This window comes from Grammomys surdaster, unplaced genomic scaffold (assembly GCF_004785775.1).
Source record: "Grammomys surdaster isolate TR1022 unplaced genomic scaffold, NIH_TR_1.0 133, whole genome shotgun sequence".
Classification (NCBI taxonomy): Eukaryota; Metazoa; Chordata; class Mammalia; order Rodentia; family Muridae; genus Grammomys; species Grammomys surdaster.
In genome coordinates, this window is record NW_021604591.1 from 9157763 (window position 1) to 9173064 (window position 15302).

At 39.2% G+C, this 15302-nt stretch overlaps 1 protein-coding gene across 8 annotated transcripts in view; it reads left to right on the forward strand.

Annotated features, from left to right (window-relative positions):
• The window catches only part of Ctnna2 (catenin alpha 2), a 1083974-nt gene that overhangs the window by 710721 nt on the left and 357951 nt on the right, over nt 1-15302 (forward strand). The gene's annotated exons all lie outside the window — the stretch shown is intronic.

Genomic DNA, 15302 nt, shown 5'->3' on the forward strand with positions numbered 1-15302 from the left:
CGTTCCCTCCCCTCCCCTTCCCTCCTCTCCCCTCTCTTCTCCTCTCCTCTGCTAACAGTAGCACTAACTACCCTTCCACATGGAGCTGGGCCATTTTCAGGGTTTGCCTAGGAAATGCTTTCCAAGGCCACTGTGTGGGAAAAGCCGCCTGGGTCCTGATGAGAGGGTTGCAGCATGGCAATTTCACTCTATGTACACAGAGACTGCTGAAGATCCTACTGGGGCTCACCCACTCTACACTCTACATGGACCACACTGCATTCAAGGATAAAGATGCTGTTGTATGACATGGGAGAGCCTAACACTGACATATGCTGTTCATGGTAATTACATCTAAGCCCTGGAGAATGTACTAAAAGATATATAGAGAAGAGGTATTTTAAAGGAAAAGGAAGCCTTTTGCTGGTCCACTCACCCCTAATTCAGTTTTTGCTACAGTACTGAGTAATGCTACTTTTTTTTTTTAAATACCAGGAAAAGCCTCCACTGGATTTTCTACCTTCAATCCTTTATAGACAGTAGTCTATATAGTGAATAAGTACCCCTCCAGTCACAACTGTAACAGATCTACCCTATTGCCACAGACTTATTGACCATCTGTTTTTAAAAAGAAAAAGAGATCAAAATCTTCAAAGATGGCTAAGTAAGCCAGTGTCAGGAGGAGTCAAGGGTTGAAGTGGACTAGTGTCCTCACACCTACATCATTTCTGCTTCTAATAAACTCCAAGTAAGTGGGCACATCTGTCACTACTATGTTGCTCGGAATGATGCTGAGCTGGAAGATCGCATGGGTTGGGTAGATTGGTAAAGGCACTAGATTGGCCCTTAACAACAAAGTTGAAAAGATAAATTGGTAGAATTAAGGTCACTGAAGACAGGTGGCACTTTTCAGGAAAAGTCATATGAATCATCCCATTCTGTATTCCTCTGAGCTCTGCCCTGGTCATTCATCTCCAAGATGCATCATTTAATTGAAAAGAACACAAATCTGAAATGCCCTAGACAATCACATGCTGTCTTAGGAGCTACAGGAGACATGAGAAAATCATTCTCCATTTTGCACATGACGAAACTGAGGCCAGAGACATCTGGGGATTATTCAAGGTCGTACACCTTACTGTCACAGATAGATCTTTGTTGTTCTTCCTCAGAGCTGTGTTCTTTCTTTGCCAGTCTGGATGATCAGCTGTCCTCACCCTGCCTCCCACCTAACTCTGGACTCGGCACTTGGCACTTCTGCGTTGCTGCAGAACACTTTAACAGACAGAGAGACAATTTCATCATCAAGTGGTTTTACCCCTTGCCAAAACAATTATTCCTGACAGCATGCCGACTGATTGAGCCATAAACTCTAAAGGGTTGGAGGAGCAAGGCTGGGCAGGCTTAGGCAGGGGTAAACAGTGGCCAGCCATTCAGCAAGTACTTTGAGCATAAGGCACCCAATCCCCATGGCTGCTAGGAAGAAAATCCTTATAATGCATGCAGCTTGGCAGAAGGATGAGAGAGGCTGCCAAATGGGCAAGAAGAGGTCCTACTTTGGATGTCACTTGATTTGTAGAGCTGGTACAGAGAGGCAGAGAAGAGTTGAGTGTTGGCAAAAAAGAAAGAGAATAAAATTAAACATACTGCATTTATATGTGAGTTTTTTTCTAAGTATGCCACTCAACGTGTAGAAGATGCTCCTAGGCTGTAATTATGACATATATATATGACATATATATATGTTGTTATCCTGCAAATCATTTAGTCTGCATGGTATCTTTAAGCCCTTCTCACCTCTAATGTGGCAAGTTGCATCTTTTCTATCCTCTTAAATCCCTTGGCAGAGCTGTATACATTAACAGATTGAAATGAGCTTTATTGAAATTTAGCTATTCTAAGTCTTCTGAGTTGCAGAATTCCAATTTATTATGTATTTAAAGCATACCAGCACTGATTAAATCAATGCAAATTAGGTTAAATAAGAACAACATGAATCAAGTGTTTCAGCAAAGTTGAGTTGAGAAGCGACAACTTTTGAGTCACCAGAGCAAGCTGATATGGCTGGGTTTTTTTTGTTTTGTTTTGTTTTTTGTTTTGTTTGTTTGTTTGTTTTCACAAATTTCCACTCCATGCTCCTAAGGGCCCAAGATATTAAAATGAGGGAGAAATATGCTTGCCTTCCATTGTTTTCTTGTCTTTTCTCTTTGCTTGTTTTGAGAGAAAGCTTCATTTACCAAACAGTAAAGTGGCCACCATGTTCTTTACCAAGTTTTCTTACGAGGTAATCACAGATTTATGTTACCTCATGGCTTCTTCATTGTTGGATAGCTGAAAATCATTGCTCTGCATGTCTTGAGAACCCTGCTGATGGTCAGCATGTTTGTGTAGGGTAGGAGATTGAGTCCATCTTATCAAGGTAATATGTCCTCAATTCTAGAAGCTAGATATTCCTCCAGGGGAAACCAGAAAATGGCAAGCTAACATGAAGTTAGGAGTGGAACCCTGGCCACCTAGTCTGGTGTCAGAAAAGATAAGTATTGAAAACATGATTTCGAAATTGAGAAGGAAGACCAGGGTGTGCAGAGTAAGATTCTGTTTGCCAAAGCAAATCTGTAACTGAAGAGAGGAAGAAAGGAGGCAACCTGGTTCACTTAGAGAAGCTAGAAGTATAGTCTGTAAAAGAAGGATGAGCTAGTTGGTTGGTTATTCCTTCTCTCTTCGATCTTATAAAGTAAACTTTACAAAAAAAGAAAGAAGGAAAGAGAGAGAGAGAGAGAGAGAGAGAGAGAGAGAGAGAGAAAGGGAGAGAAAGAAAAGAAGAAAGAATGAAAAAAGAGAAAAAGAAAAAACAACAACCTCTCCTGTTTTCTGGTACTCCATGTGACATGAGAGGGAGGAAATCATACAACCATTACTGCCGCTCACTTCATCAAAACTGAAGATCACCTCGAATTTGTTCATTTCAGCCAAAATAATTTATGAATGAAGAGATACAACTAGAAAGATTCTGAAATGGGATTGGAAAGTTGGTAAAGTGCTTGGAGTTGGAGCCAAGCTTGAAAACCTAAATTCAGATCCCCAGCACCCGTGTAATGACCAGATGTGGTCGTCTGTACTATAATCCTTTCACTGACACTAGAAATACAAAGATCCAGAAGGCTTCCTGCCCTGGCAATCTAGGTTAAACAGTGAGGTTCAATGAGAAACCCTGTCTCAAAGAATAAGGTAGAGAACAAAAGTGATGGAGGATGATATCTCAGTATCAACCATTGGCCACTCCATATACCAGTTTTGGTAAATACACACACACACACACACACACACACACACACACACACACATTTATGAAATCAATCTGAATTACAGTTGCCTTTCCTTCAGTAGTCTTTGTCAGTTTTCAAGGAAAGAGAAATTCAAGTAACGATTTTAATGTTCTGTCATTGCTGGTACCAGCCTGGACCTTGATCTTTATGCTGTTGTCTTTAATTTTCAGTAGCAGTGAACCATGGCTTTTCTTTAAAAGGAAACACTTAGAGGAACTGGGGGAGGATGGGAGTCACAGTTGCAAAAGGAGAGAATTAACCTCTTTGTTCCTCTGGGCACGCACCACACAGATGGCACTTTATATGGAGTGCCACCACAGATGCCTGTGGAGCCCAGGGGTGAGGACCCTCAGACTTCGCTCAGGAGGCCTAGTTAGTAGAAACAAATTAGGAAGGGGAAGTTCCCTTCTGATCAAGCCGCATGTCCCTCATGAAAGAAGGCAGCAATGCAAGTAATAATAAGAAAATTCCTGTCATGCTCAATGAATGAACTGAGTAATGGTGGTAAACAAAGTAAATATGAATGTCCTTTTCCCTTGGGCCTATTTATGGGTCCTTTCTGTGCTGACTTATGCATTTGGTCTTGGCATGTGATAAGAAACTTTTATTTTATCCTGTGTCTGTCTTGGGGTGACTTTTATTCTAACCTTCAACATGAAGGTCAAATAGCTTGGATCACTTAACTGACCTCCATTCTATTCTATCCCATATGAAATGGCCCCTCATTTTTATCCACTATATTGTTTACTTTTACCCATTTTTTTTTTGGTCCTATTCATTCTATATGAGTGTGGCAATCATTTCTATCATGACTTTTAGAACTGCAAGGATTGGTTAAACATCTTGAAATCAAGACTAAAAAGTGGCTAAGTTAGGATTCCTGCTCTGCTATTCTGTTTTGTTGGGGGGGGGTTGTTGTTTTTGTTTGTCATTTGATTTTTGCATTTGTTTATGTTTTTCATTTTCTGTTTTTGACACAAGGTTTCTACACATAGTTATGTTGAACATGAACTCCTTCTAAAGCCCAGGATGGCCTAAAACTTATGACCTGTTATACCTTCCTAGTGCTGTGATTATAGGACCGAATTATTTCTTCTCAGTGCTACTCCACACATGCAATCCCCATTGTCTGTCAAATAGGTCAAAGTATGACTACCTGAAAGGATACTTAGGAGAGTTTAGTAAAATAGTGCATGTTAAAACTTTGTGACTCAGCACAGTAAGCTGGAAGCAACCTCAGAGCTTGTTAGAAATGCAGAGTCTTGGGACTTTTCTCAATCCCTGAACTTACCCATTAAACCTAGATATTCAATAAGTTTATTAAATAAGAAGCAGACCTGAGGATGTATATCTATGTGTAGCAAGCACAGATTGCTTGCTGTGTGTGAATGTAGACCCAACTTCTGTGTCACATATCACATAAACTAGATGTGGTGGTATCAACCTGTAGTGGTAAAGGTGGAAAGATTGGGATTTCAAGGTCACCCATGGCAATGTATCCAATTCAGGGCCACGTGAGAGATGCAATGCATAAAACCCTGTCATGCAAAAAGGAGGACGATGATGTGGGGGAGGACAAGAAGGAGGAGGAAAAGGTGAAGGAGTCCAAGAAGGAGAGGCAAGGAGAGGAGGAATAAAAAAAACACAGTAAAACTAACGAAACAAAGTTTTTTGAGAAGCATTACATGGGAGAATTGTCCAGTTCTAACCAGAAATGGAATTCCAGGCCTCCTTAATTTTGTAGCTGAGGAATGGAAAGGACAGTAATATTAAGTGGTGTTTCAACCTTGGTGATAGAGTTTAGTCAAAAAGGTCAAACTGACTAAACTGCATTTTGTTTCTCTTACTGGGTTTTAAGACCACGAAGTGCAGGGTCTATGTTTATTAGAGGTTCCAGCAGAGAGATAGCTTTCTGGTAAGGCTTGGTTTCTAATCAGTTTAGGGAAGACACCGAGCATTCTTAGGGCCTTCGTATGGCCTTGTCATTACCTTTCATCTTTAAGCCGTGATGGTGTTCTGACATCTGACATAAGATTTTGACTCTGTGGAGACTGATCTAAGAAGCAGCACTCTATCTTGTCTCCCAGCCCTCTAATCATGAAAGGAGCAGGACAACAGCGATATACATGAGGGAAGGATGGGCAGAGGAACTTGAGAGCTGTCTTTCTAGAAAAACGTATGACATTACTAAAGTTTGCTAATATTGGTCAGTTTCTTAGCACCATTCAATGCTATTGTGCCTCATGTATATTCCTAATAGAGATGTTTATAGAAAATACAAGCTAAAGGAAACATAATTGATAATGCCAATAAAAGCAATTAAAATCAAAAGCTCAGAGATGAACTATGGCGTTGGGGGATGCACTGACTTCGGATTTGTCTCTTCTTGTTCAGTGCTTAGGTTGTTACTGTTTGTAAGGCCTCATGAAATATCTTGATAAATCTAGTCATATGTATAGACCTTCCACACGCTTGGAAACATGACCCTTGGAAACTCTAGAAAGAGAATTGGTGTTCAAAGGATGAGGGCCTTTGGATGCATCTTCAGTGTATACTCCAAATTATTCTTCTAGAAGGTTGTGTATGTTTCATCCTCCACAGCTCTTTTTCTGCTTGTTGGGAAAACCCTGCACACCACACATTAAAATCACACCTTGGGCCCTTTTCCATTAAGCTGGGAAGTGACCAAACACTCTGCCTGAGTGTTCCTGACTGCTGGGAACTATCCAACTTGACACTCAGTTTTTCATTTAACCTAAGCATAGGAAGTCTCACTGCAAAAAGAAGGTTAGATTTCCTTACAATTATCCTGTCTCTTAATAACAAGGCAGCCAAATTATTTTTATAAACATGTTGCTGACCAACAATGTATTAATGTATTAATAATGTATTAATCCAATAATATTTAAAATATAAATATGCTCAGGGGACTGCCCTGGTATCTGAGCTGGTAATATGCCTCTATGCCCCTCGCTCTCTCTCTCTCTCTCTCTCTCTCTGTCTCTCTGTCTCTCTCTCTCTCTCTCTCTCTCTCTCTCTCTCTCTCTCCCTCCCTTTCTCCATCCCTCCCTCTCTCTCTCTATCTCTCTATCGCTCTCTCTGTCAAACACACACACACACACACACACACACACATGCAACTAAATGTAAAACAAATAGGCAAAAATAAGGTAAAAGTATTAACCTAGGAAGGTCCAGCATTTTCCATATGGATTCACACTGGTTTATGCCATCTGCATGGATTCCTTTCACAGATCTTTATATAAAATTCCCTGCTTCCATCCATTCCATAAGCCTATGTGGAATTCCAGCACATCCAGATTCATTTATATCTTCCTTCAAACTCACCCCCATTCTCTGGAACTACTTCTACAGGGAATGCCTTTTAATTATTTATCAAAATATTTTTGCTGTCGTTATTTGTTTTTGTTAGTCTGTCTTAGGTTAAGTGGAAGGTCAGCTGAGAATATGCAGTAAGTTCAATGTGGCCCCTGCCTTCAGTGCTCCTTGAACCTGCGAGGAGCTATGCAAACAAAACTGTGTGGTTAATATAATGACAGGGAGATAAACTATGGCTGTGTTTGGAGAGATCTCTCTAGCTAGTTCAACAAGGCCAAACAGAGAAACTCAAAGGAAAAAAAAAGCGGCTCTGAGAATATGGATTTATAGGGGGAAAAAATGTGCTTGCCAGGCATTCCAAATGATCTGAGTTTGGAGCACGAGAAACCATTTAAAAGTCAGCCATAGTATTACAAGTATCTATAATCTCAGTGTGTCCCTATGGGGAGATGGGGGGCAGATACAGGAGAATTATCAGAAGTTCATAGGCTAGTTAGCCTGACATACTCAACCTCAGCTAAAATACCCTGTCATAGGCAAAGTGGAAAGAGAACAAGGCCCAACACCTGGAAGTTGTCTCTCACTTATACAGAAACATTTGACTCGTGCACCTACACTCACACTCAGAAACTTTTCTTCTATTAAATTAGGGCTTATTCAGTTTGCAGAATGTACCCCCCCCCAAAAAAGTAGAACCTTTCTTTAAATGGATAATTCTCAAATTTGAAGAACAGGAGAAAGTGGAAGCTAAATGAGGGAGAGTTTAATTATTGTGAAATTGCTCATAGCAAGGATCCTCTTATATGTAAGCATAACCATGGAGCTTTTATTAATATTATTTCATGGGACAAAATATGAAAGAAAAAATATACTTCCGCTTGATAGGTTTAGGAACAAACCCAGATGGTCAAGGGACACCAACACTGTAAGATATGTCTAATTGGATAAACCAGCACAAAGAAGCATGTAGCCATGGTGTTGACCAATGAAGAAATCTGTCAGTGACAGGATGGTGCTGTGCATCCTTCCCCAAGAGTTTGTCACTGATGTGCCTTCCCCGCCTGAGATTGTCCCTTTATGGGTAGACCTTATGCCACCTTCTCAAATATGAAACAAGGTAATGGTTAGACATGTCCTTCAAAAGAAAGTGCTATATTTATCCTGTTGGCAAGAAGAATTTGATGCATCTAAAGCTTACTGAAAAGAAATTTTGAGATTCCTCCTTCTATGAAGGAGAAATTGTCCTGCTATTTAACAAGGTTGTCCCTATTTTTCAAGGTTGTAAAACAGGAGAAAAAAACAACTTAATTATCACATTTAGGAAAAGATCAAATGTCATTGCAATAATTACTTATATCAATTTCCATTATTTACAAGTAAAACAGAAAATAGAGACTGAACTCCAAAAGGAAAAGGCATCATAAGCACAAGGATCTTACTGCTCCTTTAAACAACAACAAACAAAAACATCTCAATGTGGTGTCCTTAAAACAATAGTGATTTGGTTTAGCTCTAATCTCTGTGCACAGTTGAGGATATTTTTTAAGGGAGCTGGTTCACTGAAGTCAGCTCTGTTGTTTACACAAGTGTTTGCCAGAGACAGGAAGATCCATGATGATTTCACTCAGGGATTATGTATGGCACGTTGTTAGGTGGGGCTACCTTTTACTGCCACAGATGGGGTAACTCTGCTCTCTTCCACAGTGTCTCACTTTCCAGCAAGTGAGCTCAGGTACACTCCTCTGGGACTACAGGCTTCTGAGGACAGCAAGAGAGATCTCTCTGCGTTTAGATTCTTTTCCAGATGCATCACCAAACAGATGCTGTTATCTCTTGACCAGCTAGTCACCTGATCAGCCTGACTCAAGGCATAAATAGGCTCCCTGTGTTGGTGGGACTTGGAAGATTTATAGTTGACTAAAAATAACTGTATTCGTTTGATGTCACTTCCCTTGTAAATACTAAATGCCACCAGGTGACTTTTATTTCTTTAAGTCTTCAATGATATCATCTGTAAGCACCAAGAACTAATACTGTTGTTGTCACACACAAGGTGTTCTAAATGCTGAGTTGTGGGCTCCATTCAAGACAGAAGGACCCAGGAAAATCTCCATTTTTTACACGGATCCCAGGTGATCTGTAAAGCTGCTAGGATTTTAGAAACGCTACAGTTTTTTTTTTCTATCCTTCATGATTTCCTTAGTGCAGTTGCTATGCTGTCCGGGTGGATGATAGATCTTTGATTTTTTTTAAAGGTGCCAAAACTGTTACCTTCTGCACAATGGAAACAGAACAAACACAGGTTTAAACAGCGGAACAGGTTGCTTCACAGCATGAATAGCTGGGAAGAAAGGAGATAACATTTTTCTACAAAGTTGTACTTTGTCTATAAAATAGAAATTTGAAATTAAAATAACAGAACACATTTTTTAAAAGTATATTGCATTTGACTCAAAAACGTCACTTAAATGTTAGAACAATAATTTCACGCAATCAGTTCAGGAAGAAAATATTTGAAATGACCTCTTTTCTGTCCAGACTATTACTAAATGAAACTTTGGTTTTCTGATTGTTTAAAGATTGACTCTCTAATCTTTAATTGACAGTTTAAACATCTGTAGAACATGTGTATACCTTTGAGCAATCTTCCAGATTTTGTTCAAGTATTAGACCAACAAAATTCTACAAGTAGCTAAATGTATTACCCGAAATACAAATGTCTTGTAACTTGGAGGAATTTCTTCATTTTACACATCAGAAGTAAGGAAGAGAAGTAGTAAGTTGTTGATTAGAAAAAATTCATTTCACTTGGCTTTGTACATGTAAGTTACATCTAAAATATGTGTAGATTTTTCCCCCTCAAAGTGAAAGAAACTGAACATAATATTCAAAGACACCCATCCTTCTTGGTTTGCCTTTACTCTGAATGTGAGAAGTAAAGGTGGAAGAAAGAGAGAGAGAAAAGGAAATGTCCTTCTGTGTGAAGTTTGCCTGAGACTTCCTCATCTTGAAATATGGCATGTGTTTCTTGACTCATGCTATTGAAATTATTTTTCATTTAGGCATTCTGTTGCAACCCACCCATCAACCAGTCATCAAGTTTAACAAATAACTATTAGACACTTAATCTATGCAGGTGTACAAACATCAACCATGGTGCTGATAGATAAAGGAAAAATTAATATATCACAATGTAGAAGAGATAAATAAGGAGATGAGATTTGATTTATGAAAAGTGAGCCAGGGTGTTTGTTATGGTTGAGTTTAGTTGTCAACTTCAGACTAACTAAAATCACCAGGAAAAGAATCTCAATGAAGGGTTGTTGTCTATGTTGAATTAACCTATGGCTATTTCTATGGGGGATGGTCTTAAATAAGTTAGTTGAGATGCAAAAGAACCAGGTCACCATTCCATAGGTAGAAGGACTTAAATGTATGAGTAAAGAAGCTAAGCTGAGCACAAGCAAGCAAGCCAGCATGTACATATTCATCTCTCTCTGTTCTTAGCTGTCTACATGACATAACTAGTTTTTGAAGTTCCTGCCCACACTTTCCCCCGTAAGGATGAACTGTAACCTAACTTATAACCTGAAATAAACCTCTTCCTCACCTAAGTTGTTTGATGTCAGTATATTTCATCAGAGTAACATAAATGAAACTAGGACAGTCTCTCTGAGGTATCACTTGAGTTTAAACATGAATGTTGAGTAAGAGGCCACTATAGAAAGTCTCAAGACCTTAGAGATGCTGTGTCAGGGAACAGCATAGTCCACAGTTCTGAGCCCCCAGAAGGGTTTGTCCCAGAATGTGAAATGACGAGAATGTTGGTGTTAATAAGGTAGGAATTCTTCTTTAAAGATCACATACACCTTCTTTATAAACCTTCACACATATGAGCAGTTTTATCATCACCTTAGAAATATTTTATAGAGTGATCACTCTGCTTCAGGGAGTAAATCAGAGCACTTTTAAAGACTTAAGTTTGTTTATAGATCAGAGAACTTACCATGTTCCCATTATAATAAAACCAAGGCACTGAACATCTAAGTCATTTTCCTTAGCTAGCATTGATTATACCGTGTGATTTTCCACATTCTTTACATCCTTTATGAGGTAACTAACATACCTGAAAATCAACCATTCTTGAGACTTGGGAAAAGCCTCACTTGTCTCTTCTCCCATCTTCTATTCAGGGGAGGGCAGATGTCTTCTGGTTTGGGGTTTCATCCAGCATGGACCTAGCAAGCATGAACATGAGATAGTTCAGACTTCCTTCGAAATTCCTGCCCTTCTCAACCAGTATCCTATGACTGTTTACATGGAAAAAGACAGAACAGAAAAGAGAAACCACACATATTAAGAAGCCTCATTTTGAATGTGGGAGTCAGGATTGACTAAGAAGTTCCTTAGACTTTCTCCATGCTTTACAGTACAATCTAAACATAAGCCCAGTGAGGGAATGGGGACAAGTGATGACTGTCTTCCAGATTAAAATAACATGCAAATACGTCATGGTCTACATCCTTGTGGTGTTTGCTACAATTGGCTTGTTTTCTCAACAGCCTCTGAGTAAATAATGCTTATTTTGATCTTCTAAAGACATTAGACTGTCCTGCAGATTCTGATGCCCATTAAATCTATATCTCTCATCATGTGTGTCTGCTATGCTTACTTCAAACCATTCACTCCTACAACCCAAGACACATATGCCTAGATGGACCTGCAGTTTTAGTTACTTTCCTTGTCCTTGTGACAAATGCCTGGGAAGAAGCATTCAAGGAAGAGTTTATTTTGGCTTGTACTTTAAGAGCATATATTCTAACAAGGCATAGAAGACATGGTCATAGGAACAGAAAGTGACTGGTTACATTGTTTGTAATTGGGAAGCAGAGAGCAAAAAGGAAGTGGAACTGTGTCATAAAAGTTCAAGGATACCTCCAGTGAGCAAGGCTCCGCCTCTTAAAGGTTCCACAACTTTCTGAAATGCAGCTACCAACAAGGGACCAAATGTTCAAACACAAGAACCTAGGAGTCATTTCACATTGAAATTATGGCATGGTCTGAGTCAACAATCATGTACTAAATACCCTACAAGGTAAGTGCTGAAGGGTATGAAATACTTGAGATAGTACTTTCTCTTTGAAGCCTTGTCAGTAATCATAATCCCAGAAAGCAGAACTAATCTCACGTTTGGTTTGTCTATTATTTGCTCCAAATTAAGTACTCCTTTAAATCCTCTCTTAAACTGCTCTCCAGATGTTTCCTTACCCCACCCACTCCCTTCAAATTTTGTCAGGAAATTTCTCAGGAGCACACTCACTCAAATTGTTCTTTGGGTGTAGTGAACATAGAGTCTCAGTGCATATGAATAAGTTCTGACTTCACACCTTATTAGCATTTCCATTCTGCACAAAACACAGACATTAGATAAGATGCCAGATACTCCTTTTACCTCCGACATTCAGGAATTTGATAATTTATAGCTGGTGAATGTAGAATATCCTCAGAGCACAAGTACTGATGGCTTGTTTCAGTGGCATCACTGAATAGTTCAAACTTTTGAAACTATTTAAATGGTGGTGGTTTTCTGGGATATAACCCTCCATCAGTTTTTAGGTTAGGACTTTGAGGTTTTGAAACAAAATTGTTACACAATCTGAATGAACTTTTCACATAAAGTTGGGCCTTATGGTAAGTTCTTGGCATAGACAGGTACGCTGTGGAGCAGTGTTGACTACAACTACACCAGCCCTCTTTTTCTTGGGATGCTCTTCCTGACCTTAGATAGGCAACATGAACAAGTTCTGAATCTACAAGAGGCTTTTGGTATAGTTTTGATTGAAAAACCATTTAAAAATAATTGTTTATTGTTCTTCAATTTGTGCAGGAGTATGTGTCTGAATGAGTATGTGCTTATGAACGACGTTTTCTGCAATGACCAGAGGTGTGGGAGTCCTCTGCTGCTAGAGATACAGATTGGGAGCCACTTGGCAAGGGTGCTAGGAACCAAACTCAGATCCTCTAGAAGAGGCACAAGTACTTTTAAATACTGGACCATCTCTCCATTCCACTGACTGAATTATATTTACCAGAAGGCTAAAACAAAATAGGATGTTGGAGGTTCATTTCTACACCCAGAACTGTCAGTGGGAGACTCAGTTTTTCTTTATCAAGCTGCATAGCAAAAACAAAAGCCCAGTCTGGCTTTAATTCCTTTGCAAAGGCTGATTGTGTTCAGAGAGTCACTACCTTATGTAGATAAGTACTCAATTTAGAAATAGAAAGCTGCTTATAAGAACTTAAACCCATCTACTGTTCTTAATTTCAATATAATTGGTATTCAAAGAGTCTCTTACCCATTTGAACACTATTTACTGGGAATCAACTACTTGTTTTCAATACAGTTGCCTGACAAGGACTGGTGAAAACAACCAGTTTTTAAAGTGCCATTGTTAATGTTGTTAGCACTGTTTCAAACTACTATGTAATAATTGGAAATTATGACAGTGGCACATTGCCAAACTGGCCACAGAAGCAGGATTGCTTCTTTACATAACACGGAGAATACTGCATCTCTCTTGTTCCTGTGAACATTGCAGAGGCCTCAGAACATTGCATGTATATGGCTCAGGATATTTTTCATTCCATGCAGAGAGCAAACAGATGCTTGCTTTTGATGGCTTTTCTCCTTCACAAGATAAAGTAGATGAAAAGAGAAGAGTAATGCCATGTGACTTGGGTGATCTATTTGGAGTGAGTCTTGTATCTGGGTCTCTAACTTCTTAACTCCACTTTTCACTTGGATTTCATGCTACCCAACATAGCATCCTAGATACCCTAAGAACTCCTGATTCATCATAAAGGACAGTCAGTGGCATTTACCACCCACCTGACTCAGTGTTAAGAGGTTAAAATGGGACATCTTCAAAAGCCCCTCAGAACCATTTGATGTTTGTCAGAAGACATTAACAACTCCTGACTCGGGCCCTTTGGCTAGTTATGTCGTTTCCTGTGGCCTGCTGGTAGGAAACGAGGCAGTGTTTTCCATACAACTACTTTAAGAACTGATAAGAGAGGAATTGCATATTACAAAGTGATAATCAAAATGTCACAAAGAAAAAACTTACTTTGATTCTGACATTTTGCAAATGCTTTAATGCTGGGCATTATTTTTATCCTTTTAATATTTTTGAGCAATTCAATTAAACATCAAGACTAAGTGTTTTTTATTTATTATTCATCTAGAAAATGGGATTAATATTTTTGACTTGATTCACAACTTTTAAGAAAATACAAGTGAGATGACCGAACTATGCCGCTGATGTTCCTACTGCATCTACGCCTATGTGGTACCTCTGTTTTGTGGTCATTTTTGTAAGACTGCTCCTAAAATCATAGAAATAGTCGATGAGTATTAGACCCTAACTTCTTAACTTCACTTTTCACTTGGATTTCATGCTACCCAGCATAGCATCCTAGATACCCTAAGAACTCCTGATTCATCATAAAGGACAGTCAGTGGCATTTACCACCCACCTGACTCAAAGACCCTTCTTTCTTTGACCAGACAACCTCACTTTTTGCAAAACAGGGATATAGATTGGAAGAGAGCCTTGGGTCTCCTCTACTTCTCAGTTTGGTCCAGGGAGCCATGGAAATTCATTCATAGACTAAACCATGGCAGCTCTTCTCTGGGATGGGAAAGTCAGCCTTGTGGAACGGTTGAGCAAGTGACTCTCCCACAGAAGAGTGGCATGGCAAAGTAGATATCGATTTGTTTCTTACTCAATATGAGAATGTGTGGTAGGAAAAGACCTGCATATCCTGTCAGTTTTCAACAGAGTTCTTTAGGTAAATCACAGATTGAATGTCTTGCCCTAAATAGTGCCCTCCTTTCTCTCTTGTTCTGGCTTTGATACATGGTGTCACTATGTAGCTTTGGCAGGACTGGAACTTCTGGGTACACCAGGCTGGCCTTGAACTCATAGAGACCCATCTGTCTCTGCCTACTGAATGCTGGGATTAAAGCCAAAAGCCACTGTGCCCAGCTTTAGTTGTCTCTTTAAAATTAAAAATAAAATTAAAAGAAATAAAACATGGTATTATCTAATATTGGAGTATTAATGGGAATTCTTTTAAACTGTCTGATATACTGTTCATACTCAATTGTGTTCGATAACTCTGAACTTAGATCTGCTTGAATCTAAGTCCAAACTGTGTCTCATTAGAGAGATTTTTTTCCTGTGAGAATCCCAGAGGCAAGAATTGCCCTTGAAATTCCTTTAATCAATTAACCCCACCAGAATGCACTGAGATCAACACTTACTCATGTGGTCTTATGTTTACAAAGGTTGCTTTTTAAGAGACTAGAAGGCATAGATACCTAAGTGGAAGCATTGGTGTACTATGTTAGGTTCTCTAGCATGCCCGTATTTACAAATGACTATAACACACAATATAAAGCCAGGTGGTGATAGAACATGACTTTAATTCCAGTACTCAGTAGGTAGATGCAGGTGGAACTCTGTGAATCTGAGACCAGAGTGGTCCAGGACAGCCAGAGCTATACAGAGAAACCTTGACTCAAAACAAACAAACAAACCAAGAAAGAAAGAAAGAAAGAAAGAAAGAAAGAAAGAAAGAAAGAAAGAAAGAAAG